Genomic DNA, 13121 nt, shown 5'->3' with positions numbered 1-13121 from the left:
CCTTTGGTATACTTCCCATTTTGCTTTTCTTGAAGATTGCTGATAGTGGAGCTGAAATGACATGGCAAATCCCACTTTCTATCTGTGATTACAGTCCCCTGACATCTACTCATTGAAAGGAGTGTGTTGCTTCCTTTCTCTTTTCACAGAGTTGGACCTGCAGTTGCCTTTTGTGTACTAGTTCCTGTGAGAAGTTCATTCTCCCAATGTACTCTTAACTTGCCCAGATGAAAAATTTCACCTTAAAATTAGTATGTCACTCATTGGGACCAGAAGGCCAAACATGCAGTCTGAGAAGGGAAGGAAGACCTAATAAAGACAACATTGAGCAAAGGAAAAAAATATTAAACCCTTTCTGGGAAGCCATTACTAACTTCGTATTTATTGTGAGACTTGATTCTGTCTTATAAACTGGATTGCATACCCCCTCCCTCCAAATAACTATCCTGTAGCCTCTTATTCAGGAGTAGTTGGTACAAATACTCACAAACCAGGATTTCAGGCAGTATCTCTCCTGTGATGTTGCTCTTAGTTCTTTATCTGTCACAAATAAAATCACTAATATATATGCTGGCATTTGTTGAATACAGTTGTCCCTTGATATCTGCCCAGGGATCAGTGCCAGGACTCCTACTACACCAAAATCCAAAGATATTCAAGTTCCTTAAATAAGATAGTGTACTATGCATAGAACACTACAAACATTCTCCTGTATTCTTTAAATTATCTCTACATGTCTTACAATAACTAATACAAGATAAGTGTGATGTAAATAGTTGTTAGGCAATACTGATTAACAAAGTGTATATATTCAATATGGATACATCTGTTTTTTCTCAAATATTTTTGGTGGGCAATTGATTGAAAATGTAGATATGTAACCCATGGATATGGAGAGCTGAGTGGATTTACTATAAACCAGCACTTTCTGAAGACTATTATTTAGTCCCCAAGAAAAAACCTATTTTATCATTGCTACTTTTCTGATGAGTGACTGAGACTGGGAGAATTTGAGTGAAGATTGGAGCCCCACCACTGAGTAGCATGTGGTAGGCAGTATATCATTCCTGAGACTACCTCCCTGCACACTCCTTAGACAGAGAACAGGCCCCAGTCAGTCTCACATCACCTAATCAGCACCCTGGGGTGCAAAGAGGTATTTTTAAATGTCTCCCTTTGGTTTTCCATTGGCATCCAACTTTAGGAAACAATGGACTGGAGAAATGTGATACAATGCTGGGTCATACATCCAAACATTAAATCTGATGTTGACAAAGTTGTTTCTACCAAAGTAACACGACAAGTTTAGAAAGTCAGGACTTTGGGGAAAAAAGCCCTCCAGTACAAATCAACTCAGGCAGAGTCCCCAGTGGGCCTGCCATGATCTTAGCCTTCATATGTTATGGAGGTAGCTATCTTCATTATGGGATATGTAGAAAATAATTAAAAACATTATTCTTGTATTGTAGCTATCCAAGAGTTACCATTCACCCTGATGAGAGAAATCCAAATCAGGAAATGAAGAAACAGACTCAAATGTAATAGTTCACATGTTGTACTTCAGATATTCAGCTAAAGACTGTTTCTTGGGTGGTAGGGAGTAGCAGCCTGAAAATCGAAGGGAAGGAACTTCAGAAAAAGTGACCTGGTATCCTAGAAGGAATGAGGATTTGTTCATCACAACATTCATCACACATTTACTGATCACCATGTGCCACACTGTATTTTTACAAAACTTAAGCATGTACAACATAGTACAGTCCCTGAGGTATCAGCTCTTCAGGTTTTACCAACCAAAGAAAATTGTCAGACCCTCCAAAAGAAATAGAAGATACAGTGACTAAAAAGAGGATAGATGACAGCTGTGTCACTCTCACGTAGATCTGAAAAATGATCAAGTCATCCTGGATCTGAAATAAAGTCAAATAATGCCCAGATATCTCAATCTGACAGCACTTCAGGGATTGAGCAAGACCCATCTGGAGTCCATCCTAAGTTGCCTTCTGGCCTCTTAATTCATTGGTGGCACCATGTTTGGTGTGCCAGGCTTGTGCTGAGAATAGAAACATGAGGTAGACATGGTCTACCCTTCAAGGATCCCACAGCTTAGTAGGAAGAGAACCAGAGTTGAATAACATCTCACAGTGGTTACATTCTTAAGCCAACACTAAAGAGAAAACTAAGTACAACCAAAATCACCCTTGTGGGAGTGGGGGGAATACCTCATGGAGATGGGAAGCTGGCATCTGAATATCATTTCTCAGTAAGCACAGCACAGCACAGCACAGCCAGTTTTCCTGCAGCATTGAATCATATGGTTGTCTCTGTACCTGAGCACCAGATGAAACATTCAGCTTGGTTTGCATTTTGAGGACATATTGTACAAAGAAGATGTATTGTGTCTTTAAACACTGGTGTGTAAGATGCTTCTCATTTGGAGAACTGGATGCAAACATTGGCATATTCACCCTCCTGGGCATATGTTTATTGTGGGAATGGCTGGAAGAATCACCCACTTTGTTTACATTGATTTTTATCTCAAGTTGTCCTTGAGCACCTACAGTTGAATTCACTTAAGCTAAATGTGCATATGATGGGCACCCCTAGAGAAGAGGCAAAACTTATCAATGGAGATACAATGGGACCCTTTCTTACAAAGGATTCTGGTTTTTGTGTGAATGCTCAAGAAAGAGGAAGAGCTCCAAGAGGCTTCCCCTTGCCCTCCTCCTAAGGCATCTCCCTAGGAGGACCCTCTACTAGCTCTGCAAGGAGAATAAATGGATCTCTACCAACAGTAGAAAAGGCCTCTGGGCCCTGCCTCTTCACCCTCTGTGTGCCCTTTTTCTATAAGTCTTCTCAGAAGACAACTTTCTTGTAAGATAAGTCTGAAACACTTTAGAACGGTCGCTGCTAGAAGAGCCTTCCCCTGTCAGTTTCATCTTGGGCCCTGGAAAGGATTGGTATGGCCTCTACAGGTCACTTGGGGACTCTCATCACAGGGGTGCATTGGAGCATTCTGACCCCTGCCCTGCACATCTCCTTCTCTTCCTCCTGATGCTCTCTAACTATCTCCTCCTTCCCAAGCTCCCTCAGCACCCCTGGAGTCCAATGGGTGTTTGCCTGCAGGCTCCATGTACTGCCAGATGGGGGAAGGAGACAAGCCACTTTTCAGGCCAACTTCAACAGACACTACTAGAATGGACAGCCTTGGCTGACTTTTTTTTGTCAAAGAAGGGATAAGGGAAGATTCCAAGAGAGCAGCCAGCTCCTGGGGCTGTTTTAGCCCTGACAATTTTGATTTCATCTCCGTTAGTTCACCCACTGGGGTACTCAGGTAGCCCATGATAAAGCATTTGAAGGTGGATTTCTGGTACTATCTAATTACTCATCTAAAGTGAGCTAATGTTACCATCTCCCTACCCTTGCTAGACAAGCTGACTGTGGCCTTCAGGAGGAGATGATAGAATAACCAAGGATGTTCACATTCAGGAGTTTGCTGAATAGTTATATAGCTTTCTTCTCTATCTGGCCTCCCTTTAGTATCCTTCTTCAAGCAAGGAAAGGAGATTTTCTTCATCATTGCTGTTCTCAATGCTATGTAGACTTATATTACCTTCCTGTCACCAACATTCTTATAGGAAGGCATTTCCCGCAGGTGGTCCCATGACAGAGAGGTAGAAAAGCCCAACTCCCCCTACTACTGGAAACGGGCAATCTATACAACTTGTCCAAGGTCCAGTCATTACAATGGTAAAGACCATTCCTTCTGCTTGTTTGTATGACTTACATTTTTTTAATGCCTCATAAGGGAAGTGGTTAGTATATAAATGGTACTTCAATGCCATTCTGGCAATTCTTTCTAAATGGAATTTTCAAACCATTTCTTTTCCAGAAGTCCCATGCACCCAAAGAAACACACAGCAGACAAAGAGCAAAGGGGTATGAGTATTGATGAGAGTTAATACAAGCATAGAATTCCGAGATCTGAATGCTCTGGGTCCTGCCTCTGCAACCTCTGTGTGCCCTCTCTCTGAGGCCTCCTGCCTCAGATTTCCCCAGGTCCCCTGTCCTCAGATACAACCATTTGACCAGAAAAGACTGAAGGTGTTTAGAAATTTAAAAAAAAGAAAAGAAAAAAAGATTCAGAGGCCTGCCACCTTCTTGCTCAGCTCCCAACTCCCTGCTCTGGCTCCATACTTTATTCATCCTATGCCCTTAGGTTTTATTCAGTTTCCTTGGTGGTTTCCATGACCACCAGAAGCTTGTTTGTGTTTTGTTTTGTTTTGTTTTGTTGCCTATCACAAGAATATGCTGGAGGAGACAGACACCATGACCCCATAGCAGATGACCCTGGAGGCAGGTGGTACTTGAAAGATGTTTGCTAAATGAACAAATTCAAATGTGCTACCTATCACAGAAAATCATCCCTGACCTGTTACTACAGTTTGGATCTTGAATGTCCTCCAAAGACTAAAGGCTTAGTCCCCAGTGTGGTGCTATTAGGAGGTGGTAGGACTTTAAGAGGTGGGGCCTAGTGGGAGGTATTTAAGTCATTGTGTTATAGACCCCAGCCCCTTCCTCTTCCTCTCTTTTTCTTCCTGATCATGAGGTGGGAAATTTTCTCTGCCACACATTCTCACCATTATGTATTGCCTTACCACCAGACCAAAAACAACTGGGCCAATCTGTCATGGACTGAGATCTCTAAAACTGTGAGCCTAAATAAGCCTGTCCATTTTACAAGTTGATTAGCTCAATGATTTCTTCCAGTAATGGAAGGTGGACTAACAAACTAACCTGGGAACAAAGACCAGCTTGAATGCTTCTAGATGAGACAAATGAAGATTGTGGCCAAGTTAACATTGAAGGGATTGGATCCTGTCCCAAAAGAGGCCATGGGGGTGGATAGACACAGAGATGATGTCTACCCAGTTGTTTCACTTCTGGTCTCCACCCCCTCCCCAGCTTTCTTACCAGTGGTACACATACCATGCCTGTCACTTCGAAGCCACAGTTTAAAAATAAATCAGATATGTCTCCAAACTAAGAAGTTAAAAAGAACAACAGTAACAAAAGGCATTAAATAATACAAGATTTTCAAAGGAAATTTTACAAGATAAAGTAATTTGTTTGCATGAAAAAAATACCAAGGTAGGAGAATATTAAAATGTAGATAACAAAAAAAAGTAGATAACAAGAGGATGGTAGCTTTAAGAACTCAAAATGATTTATAATTCACTCTAAAAGAAATGAAACATTAAAGATAAAAGCTAAGACAAAGATAGAAGGAAAAGAAAAATTCTAAACAGGAGTAGGAAGTAAATCAAGGCAGTTCAAAATTAATGTGCTCATGAAACAACAACCAGAAACTTTGAATAATTAAGACAATAAGTAAAATAAGCAATATTTTTTATGTAATCTGGTAATATATTTTCATATAGTACAAAAAATAAGCTTATAATGCTAAGGTAATAGAATATAAGATGCCAATAAGTTAAAAGCTGGCAATGGGAGTTCTTGAAGCTTCTAAATGAGGTCACCATATGGTCCCTGGCAGACATTCTCAGGGACCCTGTCTTGGTCAACTTGTCCCTGTTCTTGTCCCTGTTCCTTCTGAGGTACTGTTAGGGCTGGGGTGACACAGCCTTCAGCAAGCACTGCCTCCCATCAGTCTGGATCAAGCTGAAAGTGAGGGTCTCTCCTTAGACCTTGGCACTTCCCACCATTGCAACATGCAGCCTGAGGACCCCAGGGTTTCCACAGGCTTCTCCTTCCAGCTCACAAACATGATAGAGGACCCTCTGAGTTTGAGAAACCAATTAAGAATGAAAAGATAGATGATAGAGAAGAGAAATAGCATATTGGAAATTAACCAAGAAAGACACAAATCCATTTGTCGAGAATAAAGATAAAATTTTTAAGACTATAAAACAGAAAAGAGATGAATAAAAAGAACAATAAAGAGACTGACAGCATCATTTTTTTTTTCAGAGTAACAAGCATGAGTTTATTAGAAGGGGAGAAGAGAAAAGGGATATACTCAAGGGAGAGTGTGGGTCCTCTCAGAGAGGAGAGGAACATTGTGTGCTTTTTCACTCCAGTATTGAGGATCCCAAAGAAATTTCTAGATGGTCCCACCCAGGTCCACTTTTTGGATTTTAACTGACAGCAAGGTGACATCACACTGTCAAGTCCCCAACAGCACCACTTTTTTTAAAAAAAATAAAAAACAGATTCTAGAAAATAGGCAGTTTTTATAAAATAGAAGAACAAGAATGTTTTAATAACATATATGTATCTAAAATATAACCTGATAAAATATATAGAAGGTGCTTGTGAAACTTATGATTTTTTTGACTTTCTGATGGTGTGAAGAAAATATACTGTCAGTAGAATCCATAGTTGCAGTTTTGAATTTTGGTCTTTTCACTGGTTAGCAGTGTGTGGTACTAATGTGATGCCCAGGGCTGTAGCAGTGAACAGCCTGCCATCACAACTGATACTCAACAGTAATGGTGCTGCTAAGTTGTTTGGTAGAAAATGTGTATTAAAGGGATTTTCAGGATGTTTTCAGCATACAGTGGGTTTAAACGGACATCCAACCCAATGTGATAAATCCAAGAGCACACATGCAAATGCTGGACCTGAATGGGAGGAGAAACAATCATAATTGTGGTAGGATAATTTATTACAGACTTCTTAAAGCAGCTAAATTGAGAAAACACAAAGCAAGCAATGATTCAGAAGATCAGAAAAATACAAGCAACATGATCAAACTAGTAGAAATATATAAAACTCCATAAGCAACATTTATTTTAATTGTTACATGAAACTTTTTTGAAAGACTGTCCCTATGCTAGGCCATAAAAGAATTAATATTATGTTGCCACAATAAATGTCATATAAACTATGTTCTGCTGCTAAATGTGATGAATTTACCAGAACAAAAGAAAGGTTTTATAAATCCCACATATCTGGAAACAAAATAACCTATACTAAAGAGATTTAGGGTTTAAAAATATTGCAAGAAAAATTAAAATGTTAATAGAATTCTACAAAAAATATAGCATTTCCAAATATTTGTAGAAACTGCTAAAACCATGCTCCAAAGAAAATTTAAAAATTTAATGAGAATGAAGTGAGATACTTTGTAGTTATAAAAGAAATAACATTTCAAGAAGATAAAAGAAATCATGAATGATTTCAGTTAATGCCAGACATTTAAAGGATATTTAGCAATAACAAAAAAGTTATATAAGATCAAGTTGACAAATTTATAATTGTTACAGAAAATTTTAATGCATCTTTATCAGAAACTGATATATTATCATTGATTAAATCATGGTTCAATCATACAATTTTGTCATACTTTGTAATTTTAAATGTTCATTTTATCTCTATATTTATATACAATAATATTCATGGCACATTTAAAGGAAAAAGTATAAATTAATGTCAGTTTATGTGCATATATATGTGTGTGCATATGTGTTGTATAAACAAAAATCTACCTAGCTACTTGGGAGACTGAGGCAGAAGGATCCAAATTTCATTGCCAGCCTGGGCAATAGTGATAACTTGTCTCAAATTATTAAAATGGGTGGATGGTGGCTGGGGATGTTGCTATTTGGTAACAGCCCCTTAGCTCAATCCCCAGTACTGCAAAACAAAGCAACAACGACAATAAAATAATAATAATATAAAAAATTATAAATTCTTGATGGTGGGATTATGGTTATTTTATACTTCCTTTTCTATATCTTAAGTATATTACTTTTCCAGTGATCATGTATTAATTTTTATATTCTGAAAAGATCAAAGAGTAACAATATTTTGGAGGAAAAAATGCTCCTTCATGTTACAGAATTTCCTTATAAGAGTTTTTTATTTATTTTTTTTTTTTTTTGAGAGAGAGAGAGAGAGAATTTTTTTAATATCCATTTTTTTCAGTTTTTCGGGGGACACAACATCTCCATCTTTATGTGGTGCTGAGGATGGAACCCAGCGTCCCACACATGCCAGGTGAGCACCATACCACTTGAGCCGCATCCCCAGCCCCAAGAGTTTTTTTTTTTTTTTTAATATATAATTCTTAATCTCTTTATAGTTAGATACACTTTTTTTCATCCATATTCCCTAATTCTTCATGAAATTCTTCCCTTAACACAATTTGGTTATCTTGGAAATGCCATATAAATGGGATCATATACTCCATGACCTTTTGAGATTGGCTTCTGTCACTTAACAGAATGTCCTTACTTCATCCCAGTTATTGCATATACCAGTAGTTCATTCCTCTTTATTACTGAATTGTATTCCATGGTATGATGTACCACAATTATTCTAGCCATTCACTTACTGATAAATACAAATATCCATTTTTAAAAAATATTTATTTTTTAATTGTAGTTGGACATAATACCTTTTTAAATTTACTTTTAAATGTGGTACTAAGGATTGAACCCAAGACCTCATACATGCTAGGCAAGCACTCTGCCACTGAGCCACAGCTCCAGCCCACAAATCTCCATTTTTTAACTTAAATTTAAAAAATAATAACTTTATTTTATTTATTTATTTTTATGTGGTTGCTGAGGATCAAACCCAGTGCATCACATGTGCAAGGCAAGTGCTATACCAGTGAGCCACAATCCCAGCCCCAAAATATCCATTTGTATTAATACTTCTCTCAGTAAATCTTTTTATATAAAGTAATCACAAATCTGTATAAATAAAATGAACCATTTTTTCATGGTGAATTTGCTTTTGTTTCTACTATCATTATTCAAAAAAATTAAAAGATGATATTGAATAATTAATATTTTAAACTTCATTTTTCTTATTTCATTTTCTGATTATATTTTATAAATCTATGCCTATTGTTGGCACAGTAATGGTGACCCCTACTTCATTAATGCCTACAAATGGTAAAGATATGTTGTACTAAAAATACATTTAACTGATCCTGCTTCACCATATCTCAACACAGATTAATTTTCTACAAGCCTTTTAGACCTCATTTTATGTTTAATGACCAAAGTGTATACACAACATAAATGTACCTGATATTTCTTTATGTTTATTTTAAGAATATCTCCTCTTGCTGGTGAGTGCCCAAGGAGCTGGCATTGCTTATAAGACAAGCACAATAAGGGAACTTAAACATCCACTGCAAAGGAAACTTAAGCATCCACATCTCTGCAACCCAGGATGTTCTGAGGAAGTCCTTCCCGAGGTTCTGTTGAAGGAGTAAACAGGACCAACATGCCTGCTTGGAAAAGCATACTCATTAGGTATATTCTTTTCCAGCTGTCAGCTCTCTACAGTGGAGGGTTCAATCTAAAGCATCAAATCCTTGATGAGCTTATGGTAGAATTAAGGACTATCTTCAGATAGGCAGAGTAAGGTTAAAGGTGGCTGCTAAGCAAGATAAGAATCCCATGCTATATCCATAGAGAATAATAAGAAGGTGATGCAAAAGCTCAGTCACCTAAGAGAAGTGTTACTCCAGACCCTGTTCTGGAAGGATTGAAAAGAAAGCTCCATGGTAAATCTTTAGGAAGAAGTAACAGTAGGCAAGGGAGAGTCCAGGTTTGCTTGGGGAAGTGGAAGCAGGAAAGGCAGTCTCTTAAGAAGTAAGGCTATCCAGTTAGGCTAATGCATTTCTAGAGGTAAACTGCTCAGCAGGCAGTCAAGAAAAACTCAGAGACATTCACTTTGAAATGCAAAATTGTGGAGCATGGGTAGCCAGCCATAACTGGACTCTGGTTCCTGACTACTCTTAATGAAAAGACTCAAGAAATATCACTTCATAATAAAAATCCACACTGCAAATCTTTCTTTGGGAAGAATCTTGAATTACTTGACCGCAAAGACCCCATTCAACGCAAAGATTATGGTTTTTAAGGTATCAAATATTGACAGACAAATAACATGTACTCAATAAATTTTTGCCCAAATGAATTGAACTGAATTGAATTCAGGAAGTAAAAGGGTCTCTATTTTACGACTTCAGTTTGTGTACTTTTCACAAAGAGCTGGATGAACTTCCTTTTCTTTCAAAGTCTTACATTTGCTCACTGCATTTCCCTGAGAAAATCTGCAAGGTAGAGCTCATCCTACTAAGTATATTTCAAAGGGCAAATTGCCTTCAGTGGTTTACTTTTGAGTTTCCTTTCCATAATGTTATTATTCTAAACATAGAGTTTTCATATCTCTTATCTAAAAATAAATTACCTGAACTTGATTGCATATAGGTTCATAGAATAATGAACATGGATTTTTGCTTAACATATATCCATTTGTTTTCTTACAAAGATACTTTATGATTTATGTTCCTTAATGGCTTACTTATTTGAAAAAAAATTCATGAAAGTATCAATGAGTTTTCTTCAATTGATTAAAATACTATACATTTCTTTCTCCAGTTCAGACATCTTTGTCTTTGATCCTGATTCACAGAATTTAGTGAGAAGGTAGAAAAGAGAATTATTATAGAAGATGAATGAACCACATGATGGACAAAGGATTGTAAAAGTAATAAAAAAGATTTTTTAACTTCAAAAATAAGTCAGAAAATGTAAGAATCTTTGTATAAGGAAATAAAATCTCACTTTAGCAAAAATTTATGAGTTTAACACATATTATATATTCTGACCAGAGGAACCACATTTACTTATGATCAAGAATCCTCTGATAATATTCTTTCTAATGGTCTTCTGAAATAAACTCAGCAAGACACTTGCTGTTCATAGTTACCCTAAGAATATCAAAATATCAAATTTTCAGTAGATTTACATTGCATATTACTGTTATAAATTACTTTATGTGCCTATTTTATTTTATCCACTTTTTTATATCTATAAGATGATCTAGATATTATCAAAATGGATTATATATTCAATTATTAGCATCCAGAAATGACTTTCTATTACTTTTAATGATGTAAACATTTTAATAAATGAGCAGGGCATATAATTATTATCTTTTTAATAATATGAAGATAGAAAGCATATTTACTAATAGATTAGACAACTTACTTTTCTTACCATGTTTGTTTTAGTTTGATAAGAACATTTTTATTGATTTGACAATTTTTGCGAAACTCATTGAAGACTTGCTTTCGCCTTCTCTTCTGGAATAATGTAGCTATACTATAATCTAATTAGGAAAACCTCAAGAGACAGTGGTTTTTTCTTATCATTAATATGAAGTGAGAATCTTGCCTTATTTTCAGTTCACAATTTTTTAAAAATTTATTTACCTGTAATAAGACTGCAAAGAAATCAAAGCTTAAAAGATATTTCCCCTATATAATTTTTAAGTAGGCATATATAGAAAGTTGCCAAGTCAAAAAGGATTATATTTCAAGTGGGTTGTCGAGGACTTGGGACATATTTTCTTAGAAACAATGTTGTAAATGATGTTCAGATGCTCTGCTGATTTACGAATGTGCTTATCACAGAAATGCTGCATATATTATAGAATGTATACTACCACTCTTTTCAGTAAATAAAATAAAAAGTGGAGGTTGAAATGAAATTTTATTTAATTTATATACTATGCTTGAAGTAAATCCAGTTTAATTAGGGATATTTATCAGGGTAATTTTAAAAGACACATGAGTCACTGTCTTTTCAAACATCTACTTTGAAAAAATTCTATACCACATTATTGTTTTCATATATTAAGTACTAAATTTCACTGGATAAAATTGTGGGAATATGAAAAATAGGAAAAAAATATCAAAACCCTTCTCCTTAAAAATAACCTTTCTTATGATGGTAGCAGTAGTTATCTGTTGCTTTATAACAAAACACTTCTTGAAATCAATAAACATTGATTAGTTCATTGTTTATGAGTTTAGATATCTAGGAATGGCTTACCAGAATGATGCTTTTAAAAATTTTTTTTATATTTTATTTCATTTCAACCTAACACTATTATTAAATATTACAAAATAGAGATACAAATATAAACTCCATTTCATTATTGTCCTATAATTAAACAACAAAACACTATGAATGCATAGTCAAAAACATATCTTTTTCTATTGTATTTTTTATTTTTATATTTTAGTACCAGGAATGAACCCAGTAGCATTTAACTACTGAGTCACATCCCCAGACCTTTTTTTATTTTTTGAGAGTCTCTCTACATTGTTGAGGATGCCTTGTGATCCTCCTGCTTCAGCCTCCCAAGTTGCTGGTATTAGAGGCATGCACCATCATGCCCAGCTAAACACATCTTTTAATCAGCAAAAGTAAAAATAAAACTTCTTAGTTTTTCCTGTGTTCTTTACACCTGTCAAACAGTATATCTTACTTCAGTTGAGCTTATAGTATATGAAAATAATTTTAAAGGCACAACAGAACAAGTCACTTTATCTTGCAAAAAAATTTAAATTCATGTTGAAAAATCCTTGAGGAAGAGATTTTCATCTTGAGGTAGAAGGGGTCTCCTAAAGTCCAGATACAGAAGCACTTGTTTCCCCTTCCATTTTCAGGCTTGGTCAAGTGATGTACTGCTGTGAGTCAGAACTATCCTGCACTGTGATGTACTGCAGTGAGTTAGAACTATCCATGCAGCTCTGACTTCAGGCAGAACAGCTAGCTCAAAACCCTGCTTTGTTCTTCCAGGACCTACAGACAGCCTGAACTCATGAGCTCAGAACCCAGCTTCTCATTAGTGCTACTAGGTGCTAGAGAGAGTCCCCAGGGTATTTTTCAGAGCATTTAAAGAATAAAAGTACACATATGAACAAGAGTTGGGGGCATTATCTAAAATATTGAGACCAGTTCCACCATTTTTAATAATAACTTTAATAACAAATATATATTGTATACAGATTAAAGTTATTTTTCTTATCAAGGATCATTTCTTTTAACCTAGATTGTTCTTCTATGCCTTCAGTCATAAACCACCACCTCCACATTCCTCTCCCTGAAGTGCTGAGCACTGAACCCAGCATCTCACACATGCCAGTCTAGTGCTCTACCACTGAGTCACACCCCCAATGGTTTCAGTTTTAAAATGAGTCATGTTGAGACTATGGGTAAATCTTAATGTGGGAAGTCAGCATGTAATTGAAAAATAGCAGGTAAGTGCCTTAAATTTTAGAA

Source organism: Marmota flaviventris, chromosome 4, assembly GCF_047511675.1.
Source record: "Marmota flaviventris isolate mMarFla1 chromosome 4, mMarFla1.hap1, whole genome shotgun sequence".
NCBI lineage: Eukaryota > Metazoa > Chordata > Mammalia > Rodentia > Sciuridae > Marmota > Marmota flaviventris.
The sequence above is the reverse complement of the archived record's forward strand: the minus strand, read 5'-3'. Positions refer to the sequence as shown.